This window comes from Bradysia coprophila, chromosome X (assembly GCF_014529535.1).
Source record: "Bradysia coprophila strain Holo2 chromosome X, BU_Bcop_v1, whole genome shotgun sequence".
Classification (NCBI taxonomy): Eukaryota; Metazoa; Arthropoda; class Insecta; order Diptera; family Sciaridae; genus Bradysia; species Bradysia coprophila.
Genome location: NC_050737.1, coordinates 381,316 through 395,303, shown reverse-complemented (window position 1 = coordinate 395,303; position 13,988 = coordinate 381,316). Strand labels below are relative to the sequence as shown.

At 33.6% G+C, this 13,988-nt stretch overlaps 1 non-coding gene across 1 annotated transcript; it reads right to left on the bottom strand.

Annotated features, from left to right (window-relative positions):
* Nucleotides 1-253: 253 nt before the first annotated feature.
* On the bottom strand, nt 254-325 carry Trnah-gug. The gene has a single exon. It is a non-coding gene; the product is annotated as a tRNA-His (tRNA).
* Between the last annotated feature and the right edge of the window lie 13,663 nt (nt 326-13,988).

Sequence of the window (13,988 nt, the reverse complement as noted above, 5' to 3'; positions counted from 1 at the left end):
ACAGCTGGATATTAAATGCAGAATATAGGTGGATATTGGACTGGACAATGGACATATCGAAACAGTTCGCCAAAACAAGTCATATCAAGCATACAAATTTAGAGTAACAACTTTTGACTGTACTGTGACGTTATAATGAAATCAAAAACTTAATTCAAATTCAGGTTTAAGGTCAAAAATACTCATAAAAGGAAAAATCTTGATGAATTCAATGAAAAAAAAAAATTCTCCTCCGTGACAATGTTTTGCACATTGCCGTGACCAGGATTCGAACCTGGGTTACTACGGCCACAACGTAGGGTCCTAACCACTAGACGATCACGGCTGTTGGAGATATTTTTATACGACGAAATAATATAATTTTAAGCGTATCAAAATGCAATAACAAAACGAGTACAGGTATAGGTACTGTTTAAATGAAAACAAACAAAAAAAAAACGACATGACCACGATACGTACCCAAGCCATACGAATTTAAATTGTTTCGAGTGTAATGCCTTTCACTTTCGTCGTTACATGGATTAATGAAGCGTTTCAGGTATTTTTCTTTGCATGTTACTTCGACTTTTTCAATATACCCAGGTCAATTGTAACAACTATCATCTACATACAAGGTGTGGAACATATTTCTATTCCAATCAGTTAGTTCAGTACATTGTGGTTTCTAAACTTATTGTGAAAATCTATCAAATGTAACGACGGTGTTTTTCCTCCATACATATAACACACTAGCACCGGCTCTAAATTGTACCTCAGCTAATCTTACATTCATACGTAAAATAGTCCACAGTACAATAGCCCAACATTGCATATATGTCCTACATAACATTTATATTCAGTTCGGAATGCTACAAAATGTGATCCGCAAAATGTAACCTTCCGTTTAAGTGGTTCTCAGCAAAGTCTTATTTCATATCACTTGTTCGGCTATAAATAAATCGGCTTTGTTGAACGTATTTCTACGTTTTGATGGAAACTGTTTGTGGTTTTGATAGATTTAAATTTAGATAATTTCGGTCATCCTGAATTCTCTACAAAGTTACTTGTTTATGCAGTCCGCTCAGCAACGTTCGACTGCTTTACATGAAGGCATGGATACGAATTTCATAAAAAAAAATCCATCTGCATATAAATAGGATTTTGTGTGTGGTTTCTCAAAATGCAGAAAATACCATCAATATGCGGTATTTCTTTATCGGGCATATATGGAAGAAAAATGAGGGTTCGAATGTAACACACAAAAAATATCGTTTACGACTAAAGCAAAAACTTAAATTTTAAACTACAGTCCCTAAACCTGTAGAAATGTATGATTTAGTAGTACCAGTAGCAAAAACCCTATCCCAACAAAAAAAGAAACTATATCGAATGGTGCAAATGTATTAAAAAACGAACATTCGGTGCAATACTTTTTTTATCACACCAAATGTTTATCATTTTATACAAATATGTTCATCTTTATAATAACACAACATCGGTGATTTGCATGTAATTTAAACAAAACCAAATCAATTGTTCATGTGTTACATTTACATTACGGAAGAGGAATGTGTTATTCTTTATCCAAAATTGTGCCCAGCTAATTGTGTTTTTCTTTCTTTGTTTACGCAAATGTAGGCTACAATTTTAGATAAGTATCGATGAAAATAAAACAACGTTTGTGCGTTGCTGACGCTTTTTCAACGAAAACTTTTCCCATTTCCTCTTAATTCGTATCTCGAAGAAAATTTAAATGAAAATGTAGGCCACACATAGTGTAAGCCACACATAATCTTATTATCTGATAAATTTCAAACCTAAAACATAATCTCCAAATTATATGCAAATTCGACATGCACTAGAAGACCAATTGACGACAAATTATCTCGAATGCAACAAGCTTATTAATTATGAACATAAATGCAACGGCAACAATTTGTTAAGATTAATATTGAACGATGATATGCAAATTTTACCATTCAGTATGTAACAAATTACTCATCACACCCCGGTCGCCGCAATAGCAATATTTGATCAGTTTTGTTTGTAAACGTTGCACGTCATGTTGATGTGAGTTATTATCGCTTTATACCATTTTTGCTAGTGGCAAAATTATTATTCATTCGAAAAATGTTTCGTGCAGGGTGCACTGTAGACCGATGGGTGTTTTATATGTAACTTATTTCTATTTTACCATTTTACATGAAATTGATCGAAAATATTTGCATTTATGAATATTGTCATTTATGTAATCGAGGTGCACAGTACTTTTCCTAACTAGTGTTGACTTCGTCGCTTATTTCTTATGTCGTTTAGGAAAAACGTTATTCCTAACTTATGCTAAAAGGCTTTTTAGCGAATTCAATTCCAGCACTCGCCTCCGCCGCGAAACCTCTCATTAGCTAAAAGAGCATTTTAGCATGCGTTAGGAAAATAACTATTATTAGATGTGTAATTATGACACTAGGCCGCAGTCCGTGTGTTATAATATACATCGTGAGCATCGTTTGCATCGAGTTGCATACAATGTTTTATGTCATCTAAAGTTTTTGCAATATTATGATGCTGAGTGGCAAAAATCTCTAAATACAGTGAAATTAAATTCAATAAGAATGAACGATGTGCACACACGTTGTGATATTAATTTAGTTGATAATGGTATGGCCAAGCCAGAATTTGAAGAAAACCTTGACACAGTTTAATTGAGTATCCATGTGACAACAAAGAAATGAAAATTTTATAGTAACTCAAATTCTCAAATTTTAATTGTTTACTAAAGATTGTACTACGGTTATAGGTTGGAAAAACCTCTCATGGTGAATCTGTACACTCACGGACATATCTCAACATCGTCAATCTTTTCTTTGATCGAGTGGATGGCACCTTTAAAACTTTTGGTGCCAGACTTTTAAATATATCTTTCAGTGATGTATCGACGCACACTTCTGTTTTAACCTAAAAATATACAATTCAAAATATTCATAGCACTGAACAAAGCACTAGAACAGAATTTTCAAGAGGGGGCCTTCTCGACGCAGTAGTCCAAATTTCTCATATAAAAATAAATAAATTTATCAACCTACAGCCTGTAAATATTTTTCATGTGCAGAATGAGCCCCAGCTGAATATCACCAGCTGGATCTGCTAACACACACTTATTGTATGATAAACAATCAAAACACATTCTTAACTATGTGTTTACTCCATTCATACTTGTTATGTGCGCGTAGATGACGTTAACGTAGAAATGCACTGTGTGTAGGTTGCCTTTGAATTGTATACAATACAAAGTGTTTTTGTTTGTACACCAGCTGGTGATATTCAGCTGGTGCTCATTCTGCATATGAAAAATATTTAGCAATTGTAGGTGAAATAATAGCAGTGAAAAAGTGCTATTATTTCGCCGTCGGTAGATAAAATAACGTATTCACCTCTGTCCAAATGTTTATTTAGACGCTTGGGGTTATAACATTCGCCTTCGGCTCATGCAATAACTCCCCAAGTGTCTAAATAAACATGTGGACAGAGGTGAATAATCTAGTATAATTGGAACGCAGTAGCATTTTTCAAAAATGAAGGGCCAAATGACCGTAAAAATCTGTTCTAGTGCTTTGTTCAGTGCTATGGTGTATTACATTATGTGTTGGTGACCCGTCCTCCTCTCGTAATTAGATTTTCTTTTTTACTAGAGAAGTCAATCTTACTTTAAAGCGGATCAATTTCAACAACCTGTTCTGTGTTCGTACTAACATATTTAAAGAGTCGAACACATTGTTTTTACCAATAAAAAAAATGTGCCACGTTTTCTACATGGCACATTGAGGAAAAATTATTTTCCAGTTGTCACTTACTTCCGCTAACTTTACCCCGCATACTGCTTTAATAACCTTATTTATATATAGCACATCTCCGGCTGTAAACCGTCTCTTCCGAATCTATTTCTCACATTTTAACGAATATTTTAGATAGATAATGACAAGTTGTATACATTCAGTTGACATTCCGTACAAATCACTGATAAGATTGCAGAACACTACCTAAGAAGCCATGCAATTAAATTACAAGTTTCAATAGAAAACTCTTTCAAGTTTCAGTTTATTTTGTAAATAATAAGAAAGCAAAACGGCCAAGACTGCAACCACAATTGGTTTTCTTTTCCTATGATTTTATTTTCGAAAAAAAATTGTCTCTTTCACAATAAAAGGCTAAAGAATCAAACACTACAGGCATTTTATTTAACTTCACGTTCTTCATCCGTTCTCAAATAAAAAAAGAAGAAAAATGAAAATCGAGCAATTACTCTTTCAACCACTATGTCAAACTTAAAATAAATTTAATTTAAAAGCTTTCAGGAAATTTATTTTCAGCGCATGTAGTGCAAAGGACGACATTTAGAGATTAAAAATATCAGCTAGTCATGACTGCTGAAATACTACTTGAAAAAGTTTTTTGTAAACGTTTTAGCAAGCGTTTTAGAGAAGTTATCGTTCCAGAAAATATGATAATTTTGAGAATAAATTAGTTTACGTCAAAAGATAACTCACCTTGATAACTTTCAATTATTATTTTTTCGTTAACATTTGCATATATTATCTGATTGTGGCCTTTTTACACTGACAAAAAAGAGTGGAAAATCTTACCTGTTGCAGGTAACTTTGTCTCCAGGTAATCTATGTCTTCTGCTTTAGCTGTATTTTTTGTATTGAGAGCTAAAGCTGTGCTAGCTATTGTAGATTACCTGGAGACAAAGATACCTTTAACATGTAAGATTTTAAGTTGAACTCTTTGTTGTAAGTGTATAAATTTTGGATCTCAAGAGAGATCTCACGAGTAACTAGAACAAATTCCACAATCTGTAAAAGTATTATACCAAGCTGTCATGTCTGGAGTAAAACACATAAACATTATTATGTCACAGGTGAAAATTGAAAATGGAATAACAGTATTAAATATGATTAGTTTCACTCATTTCTCAAAAAACAACCGAATTTATAGAAAACACGGGAGATATGAAATATTCTACCGCTCTTCACAGTTTCGGGTTCAACTGCTCAACTCACCCAAATGCTTCTACAATTACGACTCGTAAATATTTAAAATCTTTTCATGACTTTTAATTCTCGTTAATTAAAGGGCAACTTAAACCGGATTTCTTTCCCTTTAAGATGACCTACGTCAACCTAAACCCTTTTCCATGTTCCCTTTTCCTCGTTAAGCTTCTGTATGAAAAGCTGAATATTTCATTTCCGAAAATCCCACGCTGAATTATATTCAATTCAGAACATTTTTATTTGATTTTTAAATACGTTGCAGCGAATATGTAGATTGTAGTATACGCATGTTGAGAAGTAATGTTCAAGTCGCTCGGATTTATTGTCGCAAAACAAACCATTTGTTGTCTAAATCCAATTTGTGCATTTGAATTTCATCTCAATAGATATTTGTGCAACAGAGTAATTATGCAACAGAGTTCACGATAAACATCGTGTACCTACAAAAGGCAACAAATGTCTCCGGTTTGATTATCATTATGCATTATGCATTATGTCAGACACTGCTTTGTTTTTCCACATCTACTCTCGAAAAGAATCTATTTTTTCGCAACTTGTTGCACAAATAACTAATAACCAATGAAATCTAATTGAAAATGTTGTTGTACGTTAAAAAAAACAGTTGGGATCGTGGAAAAACCCCGTACGAAACCCTTTTCCAGAAAAAGGTCGTCATTCTCTGTTATTTGCAACGTACACAACTCCTCCTCCTTTTGTAAATCGTATCATCAAGATCAGTCATTATAATGGTTTTTGCGTTGAAACTTCCATAGATATATGTGCGAAAAACCTTGAAAATACCTCTACAATTGTACTTTTCCAACGCTACCTCACGAGTCACTTCACCAATTTTGCCTGTCCTCGAACCCACAATTTCGATTACCTTTAAATAAAGAAAATGAAAATACCCGTTGCGAAACGACACATTAAATCTAATAGCCCTCCCATACTAAGTACGGGACAAAAGAGTGTGTGCGATTGGGGTGATAACAAATTAATGTAATTTCATTCAGTAAAAGCAACCATAACACAGAGGTGTTCATTGGGTTTCGGATTTTAGAGAGAAAGCGATTTATAAATAACAATTAAATGTAACTTTGTCAGCAAAAATTACTTGTTGGACTATATCTTTATGTGGTGCTGAAGGGGATCTTAAATCCCATTATACATTCTCTGCATTATAACACGTAAATATCACTACTCGTACTGATGAAGGTTTGTCGACAGTACTTAAATTCTTTTTTTTTTAATTAATCGATGAATCAATAGGAATAGCTAGGTTATATTCAGCCATAACTCAATTCCATGCGAATAGAACCGCTCAAATCTCGACATCAGTAACTGTAAAGTGAAACACACTTGATGAAGATTAACTTGGTTTTTCGGTTGCGTTTTGATGAAATTATTTCTGAACGTCAACTACACTTTTTTTTGTTCAGATTACATAAAGCATATAGAAAATTTTGCAACGTTCTTAAATTCACTCAAGCTTGATAAATTGGCTTATTTCATATTGGATGCTTTCCATGCAAATTATCGTTGTGTGTTTATGAAGAGTGAAGAGTCTTGAAACGAAGCACTATAGAAAGATAAGGGGTGCATTTCAATATGTAAACTTCCTTTCAAATCTTTTTTCCGATGGTACAATTAAAGCGCTTTATGTCTGGAATGAATTTCGGGAAGATACAGTAATAAAGTACATCCGTTTGCTTGGAAATGACAACGATGAAAACGAGTGAGTACTGAGTAATCATTTATAATTGAATTAAAAAAAGTTTTACGTTGATCGCGCATAGGAAATAATGGTTTGCATTACTTGAATCTACACATTGCCAGTGTGGTGTTGTTAGAAGGTGTGATTTGTATGAACCTTTATTGGAGACTGATCAATTTAGATGAACAATTATTAAGGTATACTTAGATCAACAAAAAAGTATAAATCCTTTCTACAATGCTACTTTGTTAGAATCTATAACTTCAACAGGTGTATGTACCTTTTACAAAAGGAAAGTACATCGTGCCCAAAAATCGGAGATATGGATGAACAAGCAAACAAAAGAAGTGTTTATCACTGTACTCAATTAATATGTTACCTCTAAAACATGTTATAATGTTTGCTCCAAAGTCTGGTACTTCATTCGTTTAAAGTTTTACTATAAAAGAGAACGAAACCCCTGAAATAGTTCGTCTTTGTCGTCAAGGGATGACTAAGTGCTTCTGACGTTCATAAATTACGTCAGCACTAGAGGGGAAGGGGGTTTGGACTATAACATAAATATGACAATGACAATAGTCAAATACCTATCTCCTAACAATGGTTTTGCCAGTAAGCCTTGCAAAACATCTACATTCAACTCTCCAGGGATTGGAAAAACATTTTCCAATATTTTTCTTCTTAAATGTTTCAAAAATTTTACCTAATTTCCTCCTTCAAATTTTTTTGCAGAAAAGTGCAGAAAAGTTTTGGAAAATGTGGAAAAATGTAGGAAACTACGGGAAAATGTTTTCCCAAAATAGTCATTGCAGCTATCCTAGACTTGAGCCAATTCAATCAGCACTGTTCTGTTAACAACTCCGCAAATAAATCGGTTAAATATATCTGCGGTTGAAAATAAAACTCTCGCATTGGCAACTCAATCGAGTGGTGGAAAGTCGACTACACTACACTATTGAGTTGTGACTACAAACCCTGTCCACATTGTCGAAAATTAGAATAGTTCATAGCATGCATGGTGATTATACACGTTTCGTTAAAATTTAACGAGATATTCTCGTTATTAATTGTACACTGCAATGCATGAATCTACATAGCAGTAGACACACAAAATGTAAACACAATTTCGCCCAGATTAGAATATAAATTTATTAAATTCTGTTTCGTTTTTCTTTAATCCTTCCTTAACGATTAAGCCTTCCATGAATAACAACATCTTTGTGCTTTAAGCAACAATGGCAACAATGTGATGAAAATTCTGCACAGAGAAATGCTAATTTAAATTCTAATGCTTTTCGGTCGGTCTCCAGTAATTTATGAAAATTTCAAATGTTTGAAAATCAGATCAATCAAATTTTGGGTTTTTGCTTTTGAACATTATTTATATACAAAGAGATAAATAATAAGCCCGTATATGGTACTGACTGATATATTCCTAATGAAAACTAAATTTGATATTGAATCATGAAATATTTTAATCGAAATTCACAGTTTGATACAGACAGATTATCAATTATATACCAGATGTCCAGCACATCCTACCTGCCCTTTAAAATATTCCGAATTGACGATAATTTCTGACTAAAGCTAAGGTTCGGGTTGACGTGTTCGAGTTGACCTGAATCTGAATTTTTAATTTATGGTTCGACCTAAACCTGACATGAATTCGAACTGACTCGACCAGAATCTGGCCTGAAACTGAATTTTCAATTTCGGGCTCGGTCGTTTTCGGGTTGAGTCATTTCAGGCTGGGATAACGATTATATCGAACCAGAAATTAAAAATTCAGGTTCAGGTCAGAATTAGGTGGAACCTGAAATTCTAATTCAGGTTCCGGTTTCCGTTCAGACCGAACATTATTTCTAACATATTTTCGTACAAAGTTTCTTCGGTACTGAATGTTTTTAAGCTCAGTGTAAATTTCCGCCAAAGTTTCATGAACCAGTACCAGGTCCAATTTTTAACTTCTCTACCGATCTAAAAAAAATACATTATTATCGCATGCGACAGTTCAGTGGTAGATGACGTATCTGTGTCTCTGTCTATGGGATAAATAATTGATACAATTTATCTCCCTAGGGTAACACTAAGTTGAGTAAAAAATAGTAATAATAGACTTTATCTCCTGCAAGCTGATATTTCATACATTACGCGTTTCTGCATATAAACACAAACACATACATAACCACAGCCTATACGATTGGATAATTCACACATAACCCACCTAGGGTAAATTTACTTTCCATCTACATATTTGAAAAAAAAAAAACGTCGAACGGCGGAAGCGAACACGGGACCAGCAGCATATCAACCAAACATGCTGACCACTACGCCAACAAATCACATAACGAGATGCAATTGGTGTCGGTAGTGGTTCGTTAGTCACTTCTACATCGATCAAATAATCAGAGTAGTCGGAATGATGTGATTTGAACGAAATGTTGAGGTGGATAGTATATGTGTGTGAGTAAGTAAATAAAGGATTCTCTGTATGATGTTTTTTTTGTTGTGAATGCGTTTTAAAACAACATGCTTAATTAATTAATTTTAAATCCAAATTTTTGTGGTTATTTCGCTAATGTATGAAATATCAGCTTGCAGGAGATAAAACATTGTTCTACCTTGGTGTATATTTCTCGAATCACTTCTTATGTACAATTGTATATACACTCGCTGGCGCTCGTTATATACAATTGTACATACGAAGTTATTCTCGAAATATACACCAAGGTAGAAAATGTACTATTATCTCCTGCAAGCTGATATTTCATACATTACGCGTTTCTGCATATAAACACAAACACATACATAACCACAGCCTATACGATTGGATAATTCACACATAACCCACCTAGGGTAAATTTACTTTCCATCTACATATTTGAAAAAAAAAAAACGTCGAACGGCGGAAGCGAACACGGGACCAGCAGCATATCAACCAAACATGCTGACCACTACGCCAACAAATCACATAACGAGATGCAATTGGTGTCGGTAGTGGTTCGTTAGTCACTTCTACATCGATCAAATAATCAGAGTAGTCGGAATGATGTGATTTGAACGAAATGTTGAGGTGGATAGTATATGTGTGTGAGTAAGTAAATAAAGGATTCTCTGTATGATGTTTTTTTTGTTGTGAATGCGTTTTAAAACAACATGCTTAATTAATTAATTTTAAATCCAAATTTTTGTGGTTATTTCGCTAATGTATGAAATATCAGCTTGCAGGAGATAAAACATTGTTCTACCTTGGTGTATATTTCTCGAATCACTTCTTATGTACAATTGTATATACACTCGCTGGCGCTCGTTATATACAATTGTACATACGAAGTTATTCTCGAAATATACACCAAGGTAGAAAATGTACTATAAAAATATTTTGGCTATACGTCAGGTAAGCTTACAGCAAGTACAAACTAATCTGCTTAGAACGTATACCAATTTACCAATTAATTCATAATATTGCTTCCCACTACATTGAGTGTAGTTCGTCGTGCACACATCGGCATTTCGTGTAGCATTCCGTTGCAGGCAGGTGTTTGAAAGTTTTACTGGAATGCTATACCATAAGCTCTGAGACTCACAACTCAACATCAATATTTCATTTCCATGATACGAACCGGCCAACAAAATAGATATATAAATGCAATTTTGCTTGAACATTTTAAATGGGATATACTCTTCGCTACACATAACGCGTCGTGTATGAGGTATGTATACTTATTCTAAATTAATCTATAATTTTTTCCTCATCAGAAAGCCATAACGTGAGAATATACATTCGTGTTACGTTTCATACCTCCGACCCACCATCCCCGCTGTACTCCCTCTCACTTCACAATTTTTTTTTATAATTTACTTAACTACTATTTATGCTATACTGTTTGAAACTCCTGGAAAATGTTTTCATTCATTCCAGCATATAAAATACATCACCACTGAGCTAATGGTTTTTCATTTTACTTCCATACTAGAATAGAAACGCTCGAACGATAGTCGTTGCCGTATAGTCGACAGAGTAGTCTATTAATTTATTACAGCATAAATTCTGGAGTCTTAAGTGTATTTAGTTATACAACTCGTTTTAAAGCGAACTCCCCGTTTTACCAACATTCATTTTATTGGATGTTATCGGTTGATTCAATTTTATAATCTGGGCAAAATCGATATCGGTTTTCAAGTGGTTGTTGTAAAGATATCTCGCCGACGAAGAACTTCTGGGCTGATATTAATGTTATGTGAAACATCTACTTCGACTTAAATTCCATTAAAATAAACAGCAGAATGGAGCATAGCTAGGGAAAACAGGGAAATAATGATAATTTTAGGGAAATAAGTTTTGGTCTTATTTTAAAATATTTATTTTTTTTTTGCACAAAGTACAAAGATAGCACGAACACATAATGCCATTATGAACCAATTTATATTAAGCGAAAATTCTCAGACGAAGGAAAAAATGTGCTGCCGGAGATATATACATAAGTTTAAGGTTTTTCCTAGTAATTTTACGAAAAAAAATCACTTGGAAAATTCATAGAATGTATCGCAACAAATTTCATTATGACACAGACGCAGCGAAATACAGCACCTTAATACCTTAAGATTGAAAAGGAAACCGTTTTGTTTAATATGAGGTACGAGACTTTGAAAAGTGTGTGCCCTAATCTAGATCGATTATCACGAAATTTTTAATGTCCAGCCCACACTGACAGTATCAAGCGTAAAACTCAGAACTGATCCTATTTACGCCAACCTGAACGTGATGTTACTAATTTTTACCTGACGTTAATTAACCTGAAGTCGGAACATCGTCATCAAAATAAAAGTGTCAGGTCAGACTAGGCTTGGCTTTATTAAATTTTTCGACCTGCCTGAGGTTGGTGCATTTTAGAGACATACCAAGGCCTTGTTTTTGTATTTTATTTTTTTATGAGGCCACACCTGTTAGTTCGTAAGTAATGTGAGTTACCATGTTACCGATTCATTTTTTGCTATAAATACAAGAAATCCGCCTATAAATCATTATTCATTGTTGACGTCGTTGGCAATAACAGATGATGATCGACATCGACAGATGATTAGTACAATCGACACAGCGAAATTGTATTACCTTACGATCAGGGACTATTTTTGAGAATTTTAATTCTGGGAAATTCCTGATTTAAGCTGATCTAATCAATGTTGATCTGACCTCAAGTGAAATGCAGCAGTCAGGTTGACCTGTCAGCTCAGGTTTTAGCTTGACCTGATTTGTTTTTTCACAAATTTGTATGAAAATTTCAAAAATTAAATTCAAGCTAACCTGAAACCTGACCTGACAGGTTTCAGATTCATTTTCTTCAACAACAAAAAAATGGATGATATGACTTTCAGGTCATATGTTGATCTAATGCAAAAAGCCTTTTGTGCAAGACCAGATCCTAAAGCGTGACACACAAAATGGATACATTACGCATTCTAAATATGTAAACTGTGTGGTATCACAGCTATTTTCTATTCAACACCGACCCGTTGAAGTTTTACAAATGGGATCACTTTCGCCTCTTTTTTTTTAATAATTTTGCAATTTTAATCATTACAGCCAACAAAATTATCTTGGAAACTTATTTCTTTTTCGGTATATCCGAACTTTTACTAATTTATTGCAACAGAGAAAAATGTTCTCATCACAGTTCTATTGGCTGTACGATACGATTCTTTCAATTAATACTCGTAAATTTTAATTGATGTCGAATTAGTTGAGAACAATGTCCGTTCCCTCCATATGGAGTGTAAGAGCGTTACAATATTGGATTATACTGGAAACAGCAAATGTAGCACATTTCCTGCAAATCCCTAAAACCATTTCTCCTGAGTAGATTTCTGCGCATAATAATATTAAGCAAAAACATCTGTTCGAATTCATTGTGTCCTAAATATTTTTTGGACATAACACTAATTGAACCTATCCGAGATGCTTTATGCAATTCCAACTGAAGTTAACAATGTTTTACCCAATTTTCTCGGCTAAATATGTTCCATATTCTCATATTATACAATGTACAGTAGAACATCTACCTATACTATATGACGTGTTAACACAGTTATTTTCTATCGTACATTTATATAACCAAGCACAAACTTTATTCCAAATTTAATTATTGCTCAAGAGCAATGAATACCTACATAAAACCTTAGTCGTCGCCATATTTTGCTTTCATCATCAGTATAAACTCTCATTTAGAAGTCAATTCTATGCGTTCAAGTGTGTACGTGCAAGGATACGTGTAGCATGTATGGAGTAACACACATAAACAAAGAATAGACTCCACACACCCCATTCCCTCCATACATTACATCAAATAAAATATCAAAGTTATTTTCATATTATGAATTGAATTGAATGAATGAAAATTGTCATCGATTTTTTTTTTCTTCGTCGTCTTCTTTGTTACGGTGCAGGCAGAAGAATGATATGAAGAATGTTTAAAGGAAAAGCAAAAAAAAAAATCACTCGATGAATAGCTATGAGTTTATTGTGGAAAAGGAAACGGGCGGATATATTTTCGTAGAGAATGAAAACGCTTCATTGAATTATGCTGCAACTTTATTTTGAAATTCGAAAATCTTAAATTTCAATTTCAATTTTAGCTTTTTTTTCTCCTTAGCTTCTTCTTATTCTTTTAGAGTCAACATATAACTTTTATCTTCGATAACTAAAACTTGCAAAATTCAAACTTTACCAGTTAAAATAGCTACATCGTTTGCAATATGGCTTTAAAACGAAGTGCAAACATTTCGGTTGTGCAATTATAATATAGCTAAATTGAGTAGGATAAGGAGTATAAGGCAAAGTTCTATAGAAAGAATTTCCATATCAATAGCTTATCAGAGTCATTTATAAAATGTAAGTTTTCAAATGCACTTTACTTAAGGGCTTCCGGATCCAATGAATTGATTATATGCAATTTATGTTCATATGTTTTTAATTGGAAAGTTTTGTCGTGTTCTTGGAGCCGAATCCAAACAAAACTTGTTACACCCATTAATTATTTCGTTACTCTAGGTATCGATGTTCGTAAACAAATATTCGTAGGAAGGTATACAATAAGTTCCTCAATAAGTTCCAAATCAATTTCGAAGTCGAAAAGTTTTATGCTATGGCATGGCAAACATTATTATTGCATGATACTGCTATAAGTCATATAAACTGTCTACAGTTCGAAGTACAAAAAACATTGTTCCTGACGTTATTTAACCTA